Source organism: Heloderma suspectum, chromosome 5, assembly GCF_057233095.1.
Source record: "Heloderma suspectum isolate Gila_16-S chromosome 5, 16-S_ref, whole genome shotgun sequence".
NCBI classification, from domain to species: Eukaryota; Metazoa; Chordata; class Lepidosauria; order Squamata; family Helodermatidae; genus Heloderma; species Heloderma suspectum.
Genome location: NC_139462.1, coordinates 120,624,484 through 120,643,227, shown reverse-complemented (window position 1 = coordinate 120,643,227; position 18,744 = coordinate 120,624,484). Strand labels below are relative to the sequence as shown.

General features: G+C 43.7%; 1 protein-coding gene across 3 annotated transcripts in view; it reads left to right on the top strand.

Moving 5' to 3' along the window:
• Positions 1-18,744, top strand: part of FOXJ2 (forkhead box J2) — a 67,323-nt gene that overhangs the window by 31,361 nt on the left and 17,218 nt on the right. The window lies entirely within an intron of this gene.

The window sequence follows — 18,744 nt, the reverse complement described above, 5'->3', positions numbered from 1 at the left end:
AAACTAAATTGGCTAGTGGCTTTGAAGGTTCCTTTGCAAGCCTTGTGCCATTTATAGTTGCAGGCACCAGATTTCAGCATGAATCCAAAATGAGGCTTTGGAGCAGAACCAGTTTTGGGTGGGGGCCAAATGATCCCCCCCCCAATATGGCATCAGGCGAGTGAGGCCACGCCCACCGGACATCATTTCCAGACGCTTGGGCCAGGGACCAGGCTTTGCTGTGTGCAGGGTTTCCTGGTTAGGAAAGCCCCACATGTAGCTGAGCCAGCCTAGTCCCCATCTCTCCTCAGTCAGAGGAGCTAAGGGGATTCAGCAGGCTTTGTCTGCCCTACATCCTTCCTACAACAGAGGGAAGGAGGGGGGCGAAGCAGAAGTGGCTGGGTCCCTTCCACTTTTCCGATGGAAGAGCAAAGGGGACTCAGCCACTTTGCCCGCCCCGCCTCCTTTCCCCATTGTGGGAAGAGGGTGGGTTTGGTGAAGCAGAGTCAAGGCCACCCTGCACCCTCATGCCTGCTCTTATTTCTATGGTTCGGAGATAACAGCAGGGATGGGAGGATGTAGGGTGGTGGGACTTGGCCTGTGCCAAGGAGAGCAGCCACTCTCCCTGGCGTGAGTCTCACTGCCCTGCATCCTGCTATTATTTTATGTTCTTGTGTTCTTATCTCCAATCTCAGAGACACACCAGTGGGGGATGCCCTCTGAAGAGATTTCTCCAGCCCCCTGCAGGCTGGATTGGGTGCCTGGTGGACTGGATAAGGCCCGTGGGCTGGAGGTTCTGTACCCCCGCTTTAAAGCTCTGCCACAGGCCATATTCCAGACCAAAGATTGTGTTGCTCATAACCACATTAGCAGAGGTCTTAATTCTCTCATTCTTGCATATGAAAAACTTCTCAAGCCCTGTTGTGTGCAGGATAAGGTAGGGATGAAAGAATTACTCAGAAGGGCAGGGCAAGTGAAATACTATCCTCTACCAATCAATCTCCTCAGGGAATCTTCCCTATCCTCAGGGAATCTGAGACTGTATAGGCTAGATTCAATTTTCAGCCTCAGATCACACTTATTAGTCACTGTACTCCATGCTTTCTGGAGAGCAGTAGCTAAATGGCACTTACATTGACAAGTTAGTTATTTCATGCTGCAAGGTATTCTGTTACCTTTCTGAACTACACCAATCACCCTATGAAAATACAGTGGTGAGTAGGGCTTTGTAAGTACTGCTACCAGTGGAAGTGTTAAAAAGCCACAGAATGTAGTAGAAGCCACAGAATTCAGCTTTTTGAGAATCTCATAATTTCTAAACGCATGTTTGTAGCCCTTATGGATGCAAAGATATGTCTGAAAGTGTATGGTCATTAAAATTGTTGTTATATTGGAAAACTTTTGGGGCTTACGGAACATTGGTATAATGAAGTTTCCACCTTTGGGAAAGCCTCTTAGCTTTCAAAAGTCTAACTTTGTTCAGCCTCAGATGAGAGTGGAGGGAGGTTATCACTCAACCAGTTCCTCCTCATACATTACAAGCCATCATTAACTTTGTTCAGTATACATCTCTTTTGTGAAATGAAGATTACATGATCTCCTGTTAGTGTAGCACACCCCTTGGTTGCAAGGGCTGTCAATCAGTTTCTTTGCTCTTCATATTGTAATTATCTAATCAATCAAAGAAACCTCTTTCTCAGAAGAAGAATGGCTTTGTGAACTCAAACTGCTTTCACATTCAGGTAGAATCCAGGAAGTCCTTGCCTCTGTTATGGAGAATTATTAAGAACTGATGCTGTTACCATAATTTGTGGGACAGGGATTATATTTAGCTTACTAAAATTGTGATTTAGCATTTCTGGCATCAGGTTTGGTCAGATATCTGACAATGCATTTTAATATTGGCATTTGCCTACAACATGTACATTGGTTAAAGAACAGAAAGCAGAGAGTAGGAATAAATGGCAAATTCTCCCAATGGAGGGAAGTAAATAGTGGGGTCCCACAGGGATCTGTATTAGGACCAACGCTTCTCAACCTGTTCGTAAATTATCTGCAATTAGGAGTGAGCAGTGAAGTGGCCAAGTTTGCGGATGACACCAAATTATTTAGGGCGGTTAAAACAAAAAGGGATTGTGAAGAGCTCAAAAGGATCTCTCCAAACTGGAAGAATGGGCATCTAAATGGCAAATGCGGTTCAATGTAAGCAAGTGTAAAGTGATGCACATTGGGGCAAAAACTCCCAACTTCAGGTATAGCTTGATGGGATCTGAGCCAGCGGTGACTGACCAAGAAAGAAAACTTGGTGTTGTGGTAGACAGCTCAATGAAGATGTCAGCCCAGTGTGCGGCTGCTGTAAAAAGGGCAAACTCCATGTTGGGCATAATTAGAAAAGGAATTGAGAATAAAACTGCCAATATCATACTGCCCCTAAACAAACCTGTGGTGCTGCCACACGTGTCCAGTTCTGGTCACCACACCTAAAAAAAAGATATTGTAGAGCTGGAAAAAGTGCAGAAAGGGGCAACTAAAATGATCAAGAGGCTGGAGCATCTCCCCTATGAGGGAAGATTATAACAGCTGGGATTGTTTAGCAAATGCAAAGAAATCGAGGAAAACAACAGAATGGGAAAGACTAGAGATCTCTTCAAGAAAATTGGAGATCTCAAGGGAACGTTTTGTGCAAAGATGGGCATGATAAAGGACAAAGAAGGCAGGGACCTAACAGAAGCAGATGAGATTAAGAAGAGGTGGCAAGAATACACAGAAGAACTATACAGGAAAGATCTGAATGTCCCTGATAGCCATGATAGTGCGGTCACTGAACTTGAGCCGGACATCCTAGAGAGTGAAGTCAAGTGGGCCTTAGGAAGCATTAGTAACAACAAAGCTAGCGGAGATGACAGTATTCCAGCTGAGCTATTTAAAATCCTAAAAGATGATGCTGTTAAAGTGCTGCATTCAATATGCCAACAAATCTGGAACACTCAACAGTGGCCACAAGACTGGAAAAGGTCAGTTTACATTCCAATTCCAAAGAAGGGCAACGCCAAAGAGTGTTCAAACTACCGCACAATTGCGCTCATTTCACATGCCAGCAAGGTGATGCTCAAAATCCTACAAGCTAGGCTTCAGCAGTATGCGAACCGAGAATTACCGGAAGTACAAGCTGGGTTTAGAAGAGGCAGAGGAACTAGAGATCAAATCGCCAACATTCGCTGCATCATGGAGAAAGCAAGAGAATTCCAGAAAAATGTCTATTTCTGCTTCATTGACTACGCTAAAGCCTTTGATTGTGTGGATCACAACAAACTGTGGCAAATTCTTAAAGTGATGGGAGTACCAGACCACCTTACCTGTCTCCTGAGAAACCTGTACGAGGGTCAAGAAGCAACAGTAAGAACCAGACATGGAACAACCGATTGGTTCAAAATTGGGAAAGGAGTACGACAAGGCTGCATATTGTCACCCTGCTTATTTAACTTATATGCAGAGTACATCATGAGAAATGCCGGGTTGGATGAATCAGAGGTCGGAATTAAGATTGCTGGGAGAATTATCAACAACCTCCGATATGCAGACGATACCACCCTAATGGCAGAAAGCGAAGAGGATCTCAAGAGCCTCTTGTTGAGGGTGAAAGAGGAGAGTGCAAAAGCTGGTTTGAAACTCAACATTAAAAAAACGAAGATCATGGCATCTGGCCCCATCACTTCCTGGCATATGGAAGGGGAAGAAATGGAAGCAGTGACAGATTTTACTTTCTTGGGTTCCAAGATCACCGCAGACGGTGACTGTAGCCATGAAATTAAAAGACGCTTGCTCCTTGGGAGGAAAGCTATGGCCAACCTAGACAGCATAGTAAGAAGCAGAGACATCACCTTGCCGACAAAGGTCCGTCTAATCAAAGCTATGGTTTTCCCAGTAGTAATGTATGGCTGTGAGAGCTGGACTATAAGGAAGGCTGAGCGCCGAAGAATTGATGCTTTCGAACTGTGGTGCTGGAGAAGACTCTTACGAGTCCCCTGGACTGCAAGGAGGTCAAATCAGTCCATCCTAAAGGAAATCAACCCTGAGTGCTCATTGGAAGGACAGATAATGAAGCTGAAGCTCCAATATTTTGGCCACCTAATGCGAAGAGAAAACTCTCTGGAAAAGACCCTGATGCTGGGAAAGACTGAAGGCAAAAGGAGAAGGGGACGGCAGAGGATGAGATGGCTAGATAGCATCACGGATGCAATGAATATGAACTTGAGCACGCTCCGGGAGAGAGTGCAGGACAGGAAGGCCTGGCGTGCTATGGTCCATGGGGTCACGAAGAGTCGAACACGACTGAACGACTGAACAACAATTGTTTAGCTTGGAAAAAAGGAGGGTAAGGTGAGACATGATAGAAGTCTATAAAATTATACATGGTGTGGAGAATGTAGATAGGGAGACATTTTTCTCCCTCTCTCAAAATATTAGAACCCAGGGTCCACCCATGAAGCCGATTGGTGGAAGATTCAGGATAGATAAAAGGAAGTACTTCCTCACACAGTTGATAGTTAAACTATGGAATTGGCTACCACAGGATGTAGTAATGGCCACTAATTTGGATGGCTTTAAAAGGGGGTTGGACAGATTCCTGGAGGAGAAGGCTATCGATGGCTACTAGTCCTGATGACTATCAGGCATCTGGTACTGCAACCTCCAGTACCAGAGGCAGTGAGCCTATGTACCCCAGTTGCTGTTGTGCCCATGCCCTGCTTGTGGCTTTGCGGTCGACAGCTGGTTGGCCACTGTGTGAACAGACTGCAAGACTAGATGGACCCTGGTGTTATCCAGCATGTCTCTTCTTATGTTCTTATGTTCATATGAACTGGGGTGGTTGAAGTGACCCCCCCAGGACCATTTTGGAACATGGCACCATTGCAGTTCTGACTTGATAGATCATATAGCACATTTCAGTGCTGACATATATAGGAGCCCAAGGTCCTGTTGGACATAGATAGGAGCCCAAGCTCCTGCATGCTGAGCCCCCAGCCTCACTTTTGCGCTTGATACCATCAGAATTATGATTCAGCAGAATTGTCACAAATCCAACAGTACCCCACACACCACTGTATCATCAAGTTGTCCACTCACCAGCATATGTAGTATATATGATCCTGGGCTACTAAAGCGGTAACGGCCCTGGCTTACCATTATAGCAGGCGTGGGCAACCTGCAGCCCCTAGATGTTGTTGAACTCCAACTCCTATCAGCCGCAGCCATCATGTTCAGGGGTCAGGGGTGAGAGAGTCCAATGACAGCTGAAGGGCATTAGGTTGCCCATTCCTGCTTTATAGGTTTGTTGTAAAGACTACTGAGGTAATCTATGCATACTATTAAATATCATTATTATAAAGTACGGGTCTTGTAAGCCAGCAGACACACTTGAGAGAGTACACATGCAAATCACCATTATTTACGAGCCCTTAAGGTAGAAGTTGAGTATAAAGACAAGATAGAATAATTTTGTGTTGTGAAAGCTGTGGTGTGTGATAGATAGATAGATAGATAGATAGATAGATAGATACCGTGTGAGAGATCTGGGTGCATACATGACTAGATTGGCACAACTAGTCTCTGTCATCCTGGAATAGCTGTTTTTAGAAGGAATAGCTAATTGTTACACTCTCACTCAGATGGAGGTTTTCTTTTTCCAGCTGCTCTGCACATGTGAGATGTAAACTGCAGGGAAACTATATCTGATTATTATATTCTATAATATAATAGATAATAATTACCTAAATAATAAATAATTATTCTATAATAACATTATTATATTCTCCAGGTAGATGTTCGGTGATCACGTGCTATCTTACTAACTGTTAGCTGATTAATCTGTTAGCTAAACTTATTAGTTGCCTGTCTGTTAAATGTATATGCCAGTTTTGTATTGCAATATATCTTCTCCCTCCAGATACTTCAGGGGTGGGGGTTACTGGCCATACAGTTCCTTCTGCTCCTACTTTGTACAGGAGCCCTTCCCATAATTAGTAGTGTAATAGCACATTCATTGCAAAGTCAGGCTCAGAATCTTTGGAAGAGTGTTTGAAGTGGTAGATGTTGTGTATCACTAATGGCAACAGAGTGAGAGGTGGACAGATCCAACTCATGGATCTTATGAGGTGGGATCCCATGGCTAGAAATCATGAAGGAAAAAAGAGTTCAAGAGGGATGGGAGATACTGAAATACTGAAGGCACAATCACAAACTATTCCCATGAGAAGAAAAAATGGGGGAAATTCAAAGAAGCCTGTGGGCTGCACAGGGAGCCCTTGGATGAGCTGGGACTCGGAGGGGTCACGTATAGGAGATGGAAGGAGGGACATATTACCAAGGAGAAGTACAATAGAATTGCCTGAAACGGTAAGGATGGTGTCAGGAATGCGAAGGCCCAGATTGAGGTGAGGCTGGCAAGAGATGCTGAAAACAACAAAAGGGCTTCTTTGGCTATGTTAGGAGGAAGAGGAAGATCAAGGAAGGGGAAGGTCCGCTGCTTCATGAAGATGATGAATTGTTAACAGGTGATGGAGAGGAGGCGGAACTACTCAACTCCTGCTTTCTCTCAGTCTTCTCCCACAAGGGAAGTTGTGTTCAGCCTTGGAAAATTAGAGATGTGAAGGCCTGGAAAAAACAGAAAAATATGGGGGGAGGAACCAGAGGGCCCCCCTCCCTTCTCCCCCTCCAAGGACCGCTTTATGGTTTTTCTGAAAAATTGGAAAAATTGAACAGCTTTGGATTATGAAATATTTTCTCTGATAATAAAGAATAAAATATTTAAAACAAGGTGCTTATACATAGTTACCCAGCCTTTACTCCCTCCCAAATATTTTCTAAAAACTATGTGATAAGTTGTTGTTGTTCTTGTTGTTGTTCAGTCGTTAAGTCGTGTCCGACTCTTTGTGACCCCATAGACCATAGCGTCTTTTAATTTAATTTTTAAATTAAAAGCGTCTTTTAATTTCATGGCTACAGTCACCGTCTGCGGTGATCTTGGAGCCCAAGAAAGTAAAATCTGTCACTGCTTCCATTTCTTCCCCTTCTATATGCCAGGAAGTGATGGGGCCAGATGCCATTATCTTAGTTTTTTTAATGTTGAGTTTCAAACCAGCTTTTGCACTCTCCTCTTTCACCCTCAACAAGAGGCTCTTGAGATCCTCTTCGCTTTCTGCCATTAGGGTGGTATCGTCTGCGTATCTGAGGTTGTTGATAATTCTCCCGGCAATCTTAATTCCGACCTGTGATTCATCCAACCCGGCGTTTCTCATGATGTACTACTCTGCATATAAATTAAATAAGCAGGGCGACAATATACAGCCTTGTTGTACTCATTTCCCAGTTTTGAACCAATTGGTTGTTCCATGTCCAGTTCTTACTGTTGCTTCTTGTCCCTCATACAGGTTTCTCAGGAGACAGGTAAGGTGGTCTGGTACTCCCATCACTTTAAGAATTTGCCACAGTTTGTTGTGATCCACACAATCAAAGGCTGTAGCGTAGTCAATGAAGCAGAAATAGATGTTTTTCTGGAATTCTCTTGCTTTCTCCATGATCCAGCAAATGTTGGCGATTTTGTCTCTAGTTGCTCTGCCTCTTTGAAACCCAGCTTGTACTTCCAGTAGTTCTCGGTTCACATACTGCTGAAGCCTAGCTTGTAGGATTTTGAGCATAACCTTGCTGGCATGTGAAATGAGCACAATTGTATGGTAGTTTGAACACTCTTTGGCGTTGCCCTTCTTTGGAATTGGAATGTAAACTGACCTTTTCCAGTCTTGCGGCCACCGTTGAGTGTTCCAAATTTGTTGGCATATTGAGTGCAGCACTTTAACAGCATCATCTTTTAGGATTTTAAATAGCTCAGCTGGAATACTGTCATCTCCGCTAGCTTTGTTGTTACTAATGCTTCCTAAGGTCCACTTGACTTTACTCTCGAGGATGTCTGGCTCAAGTTCAGTGACCGCACTATCATGGCTATCAGGGACATTCAGATCTTTCCTGTATAGTATTCTTTCCACCTCTTCTTAATCTCATCTGCTTCTGTTAGGTCCCTGCCTTCTTTATCTTTTATCATGCCCATCTTTGCACACAACGTTCCCTTGAGATCTCCGATTTTCTTGAAAAGATCTCTGGTCTTTCCCATTCCATTGTTTTCCTCGATTTCTTTGCATTGTTCATTTAAGAAGGCCTTCTTGTCTCTCCTTGCTATTCTCTGGAACTCTGCATTCAGTTGGATATATCTTCCCCTTTCTCCCTTGCTTTTCGCTTTCCTTCTTTCCTCAGCTTCTTGTAAAGCCTCATCAGACAGCCACTTTGCTTTCTTGCATTTCTTTTTGTTTGGGATGGATTGAATTGCTGCCTCCTGAACAGTGTTACAGACCTCCGTCCATAGTTCCTCATGCACTCTGTTTATCAGGTCTAATCCCTTAAATCTATTCCTCACCTCCAATGTATATTCATAAGGGATATGATTTAGGTCATACCTGAATGGTTTAGTGGTTTTCCCTACATTCTTCAATTTAAGCCGAAATTTTGCAATAAGAAGCTCATGATCAGAGCCACAGTCAGCTCCAGGTCTTGTTTGTACTGACTGTATAGAGCTTCTCCATCTTTGGCTGCAAAGTGCATAATCAATCTGGTTTCGATATTGACCATCTGGTGATGTCCATGTGTAGAGTTGCCTCTTGTGCTGTTGGAAAAGAGTGTTTGCTATGATCAGCGTGTTCCCTTGGCAAAACTCTATTAGGCTTTGTCCTGCTTCATTTTGTACACCAAGGCCATGCTTGCCTGTTATCCTGGTGATTTCTTGACTTCCTACTTTAGCATTCCACTCTCCTATGATGAAGAGGACATCTTTTTTTGGTGTTAGTTCTAGAAGGTGTTGTAGGTCTTCATAGAACTGATCAACCTCAGCTTCTTCGGCCTCAGTGGTTGGGGCATAGACTTGAATTACTGTGATGTTGAATGGTTTGCCTTGGATTCGTACTGAGATCATTCTATCGTTTTTGAGATGGTACCCTAGTACTGCTTTTCCCACCCTTTTGTTGGCTATGAGTGCTACTCCATTTCTTCTAAGGGATTCTTGCCCATAGTAGTAGATATAATGGTCACCTGAATTAAATTCACCCATGCCTGTCCATTTTAGTTCGCTGATTCCCAAGATGTCGATGTTCAATCTTGCCATCTCATGTTTCACCACCTCCAGCTTACCTTGATTCACTGATCTTACATTCCAGGTTCCTAAACAATATTGTTCTTTACAGTCAGATTTTCTTTTCACCACCAGACACATCCACAGCTGAGTGTCCTTTCAGCTTTGGCCCAGCCGCTTCACTCTTTCTGGCGCTACTTGGAAATTCCCTCTGCTCTTCCCCAGTAGTATATTGGACACCTTCCGACCTGAGGGGCTCATCTTCAGGCGTCATCTCTTTTAGCCTTGTGATACATTCCATGGGGTTTTCTTGGCAAGAATACGGGAGTGGGTTGCCATTTCCTTCTCCAGTGGACCACATTTTGTCAGAACTCTCCACCATGACCTGTCCATCTTGGGTGGCCCTGCACGGCATAGCTTATGGCTTCACTGAGTTACTTCACCACAACAAGGCAGTGATCCATAAAAGCTGGAGATGTAAAATTTTCAAAATAATGACGCCATAGGTGGGGAAACATTTTTCTAATTCTCTGTGTAAGATTCCTAGCATAGTTATTTCTTACGTATCTTATTAAAATTATTGATCTAAGGTATCTTTTACTGATAGGTATTTAGGGATGCTACATGTTGTACTCAGTTTCCTAACATGTAAGTAGAGTCCACGTATGATAATATGGAAGAAAATGTGCATTCTTGACAATTTGGGGTTTGTTCTATAGAGTCTGGTGTTTCTGGGCTTGTTCTAGTTAGATGCTGTAGCAGTCAATGAATGTAGTTCTAATCTAAAACCCACATGTGAGAGAAACACTGTAGGATATCCCACTTCTGCCACCAGATGAGACAGAACAGCATGTGGGTTATCCCACCTATGTTGCCTTAAAAAATAATAATGTTGAGGGCTGGGTCTATAGAACTCACTGCCACAGTTTTAATATAGTTCTCAATTAGATCTCATCACTAGGGAATGCTGCCTCATCTATAAAACCTTTTAATTGCTACCACTAGAATAAAACCTCTCTACCTAAAAGAAACTCAGTAGCTTGGTTCCTATGTTGTCAGCATGAGATTGACACCACTGCTAGAGACAGCCTTTCAAACTGAACAAAAATAAGAGGTTCATTAATGGAAATTATTTACAAAAATGAATAAAATGTAACTCTTCAAATAATAGGTTGTGATTGCTTAAGAGAGCAATCCTGTGGCCACTAGACACTGTCTAGAGGTCCACAGGATATGCTTTTTTCTGGAAACCGAACTCAGAGCCTGCGCTCCGAAGTCGGTTCTCAGAAATCTGACCTCATCCCGCTGCCTCTGAGGCAGCACAGAGAAGCCCCGTCCTCAACACTCAGAAGACAAGCACGGAGTGACTGAAAAGGTGTGTATGTTCCGGGATGGGGAGAGCAGAGCTGTGCGTACGTCAAGTGTTATGTGTCGTACGACAGCTTCCTCTCCCAGTCGCCCCCCCTCCCCGCGCCACTAGACAGCTGAAAATGGTTGTCTAGTAAAAAAAGAGCAAGGCAGGAGAGGCACGGAGGGAACGATCCCCCCGTGCCTCTCCTGCCTTGCTTTGGATAGGTGGTCCACCTCCAAGGTCGGAGGCGGCTGCCTGTCTACTTAGGATTGCACCCTAAATGTCCTTAAATTAAATATGGTTACTTACCATTCCTAAACGGAGTCTTTCTAATCTAAATAAAATCTCAATAGCTTTTACTTCAGTTTTCCCTAAACTCCACCCCACAAGCAGGAACAGGTTTAGGAATTTACAAACAGGAACACAGCCTCCAGTTCATCCTGCTTCTGGCTTCTAGGAGCCCCTGCCAAAGGAAGTGAAGTGGGTGGCTACCAGGAAGATGGCCTTTTCTGCTGTGGCATCCCTGTTGTGGATTGAGCTTCCCAGAGAAGATCACCTGGTGCCTACATTGTGCTTTTTCCAGCGCCTGGTGAAGACCTTTTTATTTTCCCAGGCATTTTCATCTTTTAGCTCTGTTGTTTTAAATCTCTTTTTGTATTTTAAATCTCTGCATTGCTGCTGGGTTTTATTTTGGTTTTCAGTTTTATACTGTAGTTTTAAACTTTTAAATTTATATTGTATTTTACGCTGTATTTTGTGGTTTTAATTGTTGTGAACCACCCACAGAGCTTCAGCTATTGGGTGGTATAGAAATGTAATAAATAAGCACCCAGCATTCCCGATCATCGACTATGCTGCCTGAAGCTGATGAGAGCAGAAGTCCAAAACATCTGGAGGGCACCAAGTTGGGGAAGGGTGTTCTAAAGCAACGAAGTGACTTTAGATCTGTAGAGTGCTAAAAAGAAAAAAGAAAAAAAAAGCTTCCCCCACCCCCCAATGTCCATTTTTTCCCAAAAACTTCCAGGAAAAACTGGGATTTTTTCCCATGGCTTTAAATTTCTCAAAATTTTACATCTCTAGGAACAAGTAGAGCAGATGATATACAGAGGGATTTGCAGCCCAGGATATGTAAGGACATGGTTAGAGAGAATGTAGCTACTTTCAAATCAATGAGTTCAGGTCTCAAGGGCCAGATGAATTACATCCCAGGGTGCTGAAGGAGCTTGTGGATGTTATTTCAGAGCCACTGTTTATAATCTTTGAGAACTTCTGGAGAACAGGTGAGTACTGGAAGCCTGGAGACAGGCAGTGTTGTCCCCATTTTCAAGAACGGAGGAAAGATAGGTTCAGGAAACGGCAGACCAGTCAGCTTCATGTCAGTACTAGGCAACATTCTCAAATAGATGATTAAGCAGCCAGTCTGTGAGCATATAGAAAATAATGCATTGATTGATTACTAGGAGTGAACATGGGTTTTTCAGGAATAAGTCATTCCAGGACAACCTGGAGGAGGTTGGATGACTGGAGGAGGGCTAATGTTGTTCCCATCTTCAAAAAGGGCAAAAAGGAGGAACCTGGGAACTACAGACCAGTCAGTCTGACATCAATCCCTGGGAAAATTCTGGAGCAGGTGATCAAGCAATCCATCTGTAAGCACCTTGAAAACAATTTAGTGATTACTCAAAGCCAACATGGATTTGTCAAGAATAAATCCTGCCAGACGAATCTGATCTCAGTTTTTGATCAGGTAACCTCCCTTGTGGACTGTGGGAATGCTGTGGACATCATATACCTCGACTTCAGCAAAGCTTTCGACAAAGTGCCCCATGATATCCTGATGAGCAAACTAGCTCAAAGTGGGCTAAATGAAACAATGATCAGCTGGATCCACAGTTGGCTGCAGACTCAGAGTCAAAGAGTGCTTCTCAATGGGATCTTCTCAAACTGGGGAAAGGTAACAAGCGGGGTACCGCAGGGCTCAGTCCTGGGCCCAGTGCTCTTCAACATTTTTATTACTGACTTGGAGGAGGAGGTGCAGGGAATGCTGATCAACTTTGCAGATGACACAAAATTGGGCGGGATAGCTAATACCCTGGAAGACAGAAACAAAATTCAAAGAGATCTTGATAGGCTGGAGCCCTGGGCAGAAAACAACAGGATGAAATTTAACAGGGATAAATGCCAAGTTCTGCACCTAGGAAAAAGAAACCAAATGCACAGTTACAAGATGGGGGATTCTTGGCTCAACAATACTACAAGCGAGAAGGATCTTGGAATTGTTGTCAGTCACAAACTGAATATGAGCCAACAATGTGATGTGGCTGCAAAAAAGGCAAATGCTCTTTTGGGCTGCATGAATGGAAGCATGGCTTCCAAATCCCAGGAAGTACTAGTTCCCCTCTACTCAGCACTGGTTAGGCCTCATCTGAAATACTGTGTCCAGTTCTGGGCACCACACTTTAAGAAGGATGCAGACCAACTGGAGAGGGTTTAGAGGAGGGCAGCGAAGATGATCAGGGGACTGGAAACAAAGCCCTGTGAAGAGAGACTGAAAGAACGAGACATGTTTAGCCTTGAGTAGAGAAGAGTGAGGGGAGATATGATAGCGCTCTTCAGGTACTTGAAAGGTTGTCACAGAGAAGAAGGCCAGGATCTCTTCTCGATCATCCCAGAGTGCAGGACACGGAATAATGGGCTCAAGTTGCAGGAAGCCAGATTCCGGCTGAACATCAGGAAAAACGTCCTGACTGTTAGAGCAATACAACAATGGAACCAATTCCCTAGGGAGGTGGTGGGCTCTCCCACACTGGAGGCATTCAAGACGAGGCTGGACAGCTGTCTGTCAGGGATGCTCTGACTTGGATTCCTGCATTAAGTAGGGGGTTGGACTTGATGGTCTTGTAGGCCCCTTCCAACCCTACTATTCTATGATTCTATGAACCTTATCTCCTTGTTTGATAGAGTTACTAGTTTGGTAGATCATAGGAATGCTGTGGACATAGCATTATCTTGATTTCTGCAAAGCATTTGACAAGGTTTCCCATGATATCCTTGTTGACAGGATAACAAAATGTAGGTGGACAATACTGTAATTAGGTGGATCCACAGCTGGTTGAGCAACCATACTCAACAAGTGCTAATTAATAGCTCAGCATCCTCCTGGAGGGAGGTCTCCAGTGGAATGCTCAAGGCTCTGTCCTTGGCCCTGTGTTGTTCAACATTTTTCTAAATGGCATGGATGAGGGGTTGTTGATCAGATTTTCAGAGGACACAAACCAACACCATAGAAGACAGACCAAATTTGAAAGGATCTAGACAGGCTGGAACACTGGGCTGAATTTAACAAGATTCAACAGATAAATATAAAGTCTTGCATGTACAAAAAAAATGAAAGACACAAATATAAGATGGGGGAAGACCTGGCTTGACAGCAGGACATGTGAAAAGGACCTAGGTGTCTTAGTGTATCTTAAGCTGAATGTGAGCCAGCAGTATGATGTGGCAGCTAAGAAATCTAATGCAATCTTGGGCTGCATTAACAGAAGCAGAGTGTCCAAATCACAGGAAGTAATCATTTCACTCTCTTCTGCATTAGTCAGGCTGCATTTGGACTACTGTGTCCGGTTCCGGGCACCCAATTTTAAGAAAGACATTGACAAGGTGGAGTATGTCCAGAGAAGAGCAACCAGGATGCCGAGGGGCCTGGAAACCAAGTCCTATGAGGAACAGTTGAAAGGGCTGGGTGTGTTTCGCCTGGAAAACAGAAGACTAAGGTGGGGAGGAGAACATGATAGCGGTCTTCAGGTATATGAAAGGCTGTTATGCAGAAGATGGAGCAGCCTTGTTCAGTGTTGCTCCCAAAGGCAGGACTAGGACCAATCAGTGGAAATTGCAGGGAAGCAGATTTTGGCTAAATCTTAGGAGAAACTTCCTAATAGTGAGAGCTGCTCAGCATTGGAACAGATTGCTTTGGGAGGTGGTGGGTTCTCCTTTCTTGGAGGTATTTAAGCAGAGGCTGGATGGCCATCTGTCAGGGATGCTGTAGCTGCACCATGCAGTGCATTGAGCAGGGGGTTAGACTAGATGATCTCCGAGGTTCCTTCCAACTCTGTGAACCTATGGGGCAGAATCCACTGGGAAGTCCTCTTACACAGCTCCCATTCATTTTATTGGGGCTCACGCAAGAGAACATCTGACTATATTGTGCTCCATACTAATATGTGTTGTGGAGGGGTATCATTTGGATTTTCTGCTGTAGGTAACAAAATGTTGTCTTGAAATGGCTCTGGCACTGTTGAGTGCTGTCCTATTGGGCAGGCTGAGAGAGGGCCCCCAGATTTTTATGATACAGTCATGATGGTATTGATTTCTAGAACAGTTTGTAATACATAACAGTAATATCTAAAAACTGTGGAATGGATATTTACCCCTTAATTCCCTCAAAATCTTTATCAGTCACCGCTGTCACCGAGAAGAGCCAGGAGCCAAAGACTGAAACATCTTGCACTATGTGGCCATGATTGCTAGGTAGCACACTGGTGGGGGCTGTGGGATACCTGAAGCAACTGCAGAACTTTGAAGAGTAGCAGCAGCAGCAATAACAACAGCTGTGGGTAAACATTTTACATTTTCACCCCCCTGGTGTCATCAGCACTCACTGCTGCCTTTAAAAAATTGTCAGCTGCCTTAGAGGATTGTTGTCAAACAGAAAAGAGAGGTATAAGTATTTTAAATGAATCAATACAGCAGTGATGCACAGCCCTTCTGGACCCTTTTCTCAATCCTGTTCTAGAGTAACATGAGGCCTCTAAAGGTTTTGGCCTGCAGTTCCCATCAGCCCTAGCAAGCATAGCCAATGGTGAGGGATGATGGGGGTTGTAGGCCATAACATCTGGAAGGCCATGAATTGCCCACCCCTAATCTAGACAAACCAATACCAAGGTGGAGGTGGGGCTGTTACTCTGGTCCTAAATTAGTGACAGTGGTAACAATAGTATTACCTTGTCACCAGGGCTGGTACTGTAGGCTAGCATCATTGGTACCTGTTGGGCTCATACCTCTGCAGCTGGATCCAGTACCAATCCTTCAGAGTTCCTGGACCTTCCAGCTGCTGCTGTTCCTCCTCCTCATATTTGCCAGTTCACCTGTCCGCTTATTAAGTGAATGAGCATATACTGGAATGGGGAGAAGAAACAGCTGTCACACTCAGCTTAACCTCTGTGCCTTGAGTGATGGTGTGGATTGGGCTCAAAGGGGAGAGGGCAAGTGAATGGGTAGCAGTGTGGAGGTGGTGGACCTAGGAAAGGGGTCATCTTGGCTAAGCGCCCCCCCCCCCAGTAATGTGCTGGATGCCCTTATCACCATGCATTTCTTGGCTCATCTACATATATTATTGATTAGCTTTATGTTGATACTACTCATTTGGAAATGAATATTACATGCTAAAAAGATGTTGTTTCTCAGACTTTTGACACCCAGGGCACAATGTATTTTTTTCTGGAGTAAAAGTGGAGACATATTTCATGCGCTCTCAAAACTCTATAATAGTGGCAAGTTCCTACAACCATGGGAAGATGTCCTCCTAGTAGCTGTGGAATAGCTGAAGTTGTGTTGCCTCCTGACATTCCACCCTCTCTTTTGCCCAGTCAGTCAAGGCTCAGGGATGGAGCTCTACTTTCTGGGAAAGAGTGAAGCTTCTGAGATTCACTTGTGTCCGCGGGTTGCATGCAGTCCTCTGCCTACTCTTGTGAAGTCTGCAGGGTTCCTTCCCATCGATCAGCTGAGCAGTGCGGCAAATGGGGTGTGACTGCAGCCACATCCCATTTTGCTCACTGTAATAACAGTCACGATCTTATATCTAGTAGGATTTGGAAGACAAAGGTTGCCTTGAGGACTGTATTAATTCATTAATTAAAAACTCTAAGGGCACAATCCTATGGATGTTTAGACAGAAAAAAATCCTATAACTCCCAGCATTCTCTAGTCAATATGGCTGGCTGGGGAATGCTGGGAATTGTAGGACTTTTTTCTGTCTAAACATGACGAGGATTGTGTCCTAAATCTTGTGGAGTGAATCTCTTCCATGTTGAGTCCACACCTGTGATTTGGAGGCATATGTCTTGCTGAGAAGCTGAAGTCAGCATAATACTTTGGAATCTATGGAAAGACAAACTGCTTCTTGGTCTTCCATTCAAAGGACAATATTAGCCTTGACTTGATGGGACAATGATAATCTAAGCACGTTTTATTTATTTATTTTATTTATTACACTTATATCCCACCTTTCTTCCATTGTGGAACTCAAAGTGGCTACATGTGGTTCCCAGCTGGTCTCCCCTAAAAGCACTGACCTGACCCAGACCTGCTTAGCTTCAGCAAGGTCGCTGCCTCACCCTTCAGACCGTGTCTTGGGACCACATAAGTATTTTTTTTAATGTGGAAGTACACCATCACTTCTATAAGGAACTTATATGAAATGATGGATAGAGAATGACAGGATGCAGTAAGCACCTTACAACAGGAAATAAATGCCACCAGCCCCTTGTGCCAAATATATGCATTTCAAGTATGAACCTAAAGAGGTGGCCTCCTTAATGGGATCTGTGCAATGGGATCAAAACCTTGATTTTAATTGTCAGCTTCCTCTTCTTCCCCATGTGTCCTTGGCTTTATTTTCTGGGGCGATATTAGCCCCTCCAGACTTACACCTTCCTTCCTTTCTTGTCATTCCAGTCCATACCAAACCATTTAAAAATTCTGCAAAGTCCAGTCTGTCTCATTATGAATACATTATGAAAAACAAGCAGTGTTTTCCATAATTTATTCTGAGTAAAGTGTTTGGTGTTTGGAGTAAGAGTACTTCCAGTCGATGATATCGAAGAAAATGCTTTTCCATTAGTAGGGTTTCTTTTGGATATTATTGTCATTTCTTAATGTGAGCCTGTCATGGTATGAACAGCTAAGGGCATAGATGTCCCTTGCCCTGCCCCCCCCCCCACTCTTTAATTATAGAAATGTCATGGTATCTCGGTACCATGCTAAAAGTCAATAAATGATCTTCTCCCCATAGCAGTTCCATGATTGCCATATTAGGTTTGCCATCAAACACCATATCTGCAAGAAGTATGTATGGCTCTCAGAGATTGATACATACTGTTATTTACTGTGCTGTGAAAAGGAGTGGATTTTTGATACGTTGAGCACACAACTATGCGAGCATGGCAGTTGGGGAAGGTGGGACTGTTTAAGTTGTGTGCATGCACAGTTCCTGAGTGGGGACCTCGCAGCCAGCAGAGCTGGTAGAAAGCAAGCCGTTGCAGCCAGGCTCATTTGAAGAGGTGAACTTGAACATCCTAGCACTTCTGAACATTGGCAGCACTGGCTGGGAAAAAGCCATTCCCTCCCACCCAGTTTTAATGTGAGTTTGAAATTGACCACCACATTTTCACTCCTTATTTGCCATCACCACTCAATTTTATATAGCCTGATAATCTGTTTTGTTTCCTGATGATCTTTTCTGAAAGTAAGAGTGAATCTCGTTCTGCCCTCTGCTGCTCCTGCCAAAATTGGTGGCTACTTTGCTTCTATACACCACAGTCCCAGGGAATGCAGTGTGTGTACTGGGGAATTATCTGGAAGGTCATGTGCATTGACTCTCTCTCAATTATCATATGACAAAATAATCATCTGAACACATGCTCTTATATTGAGTACAGAATGTCACTGCAACACCATGTGGTGCTTGCAGTTTCTTTGCTGTAGAGCAAGCCTGAAGTCTTGAAAATGCCTGAGTAAGCTTCCTCCCATTCCCATTCTTAATTCGTAACTTGAAGCAAGGTAGATAAAAAGTGAAGTAATAAAATAGGATTTAATTTTTTAAATCAGATTTTTATTTTTATATATACATACTGACTTTATTTGAATCTAAATATGAACATGTTAGCCCTACAGTTAATCTCTAAGCTGCATCAGTGCCTCTACCAGATACACTGAGTTAAAGGAGGCTTTTCTATGTAAACGAAGAACAGATCGTAAATGAATTTGATCATTTCCCAAATATGAACACTTTACTTACCAAACACAGGCATTTAATTGTCACCTTATGAAAATAACCCTGTTCTGCTCCGCCCAGTAACTGTGGGACTTTACTTCTACCTATCAGTCATGGGCATTTTGTTTTTGTTTGCTACTGTGTTTTTGTGAATGTGAGGCTGGGACAAGGCAGAGCGAAGCAGAAGGG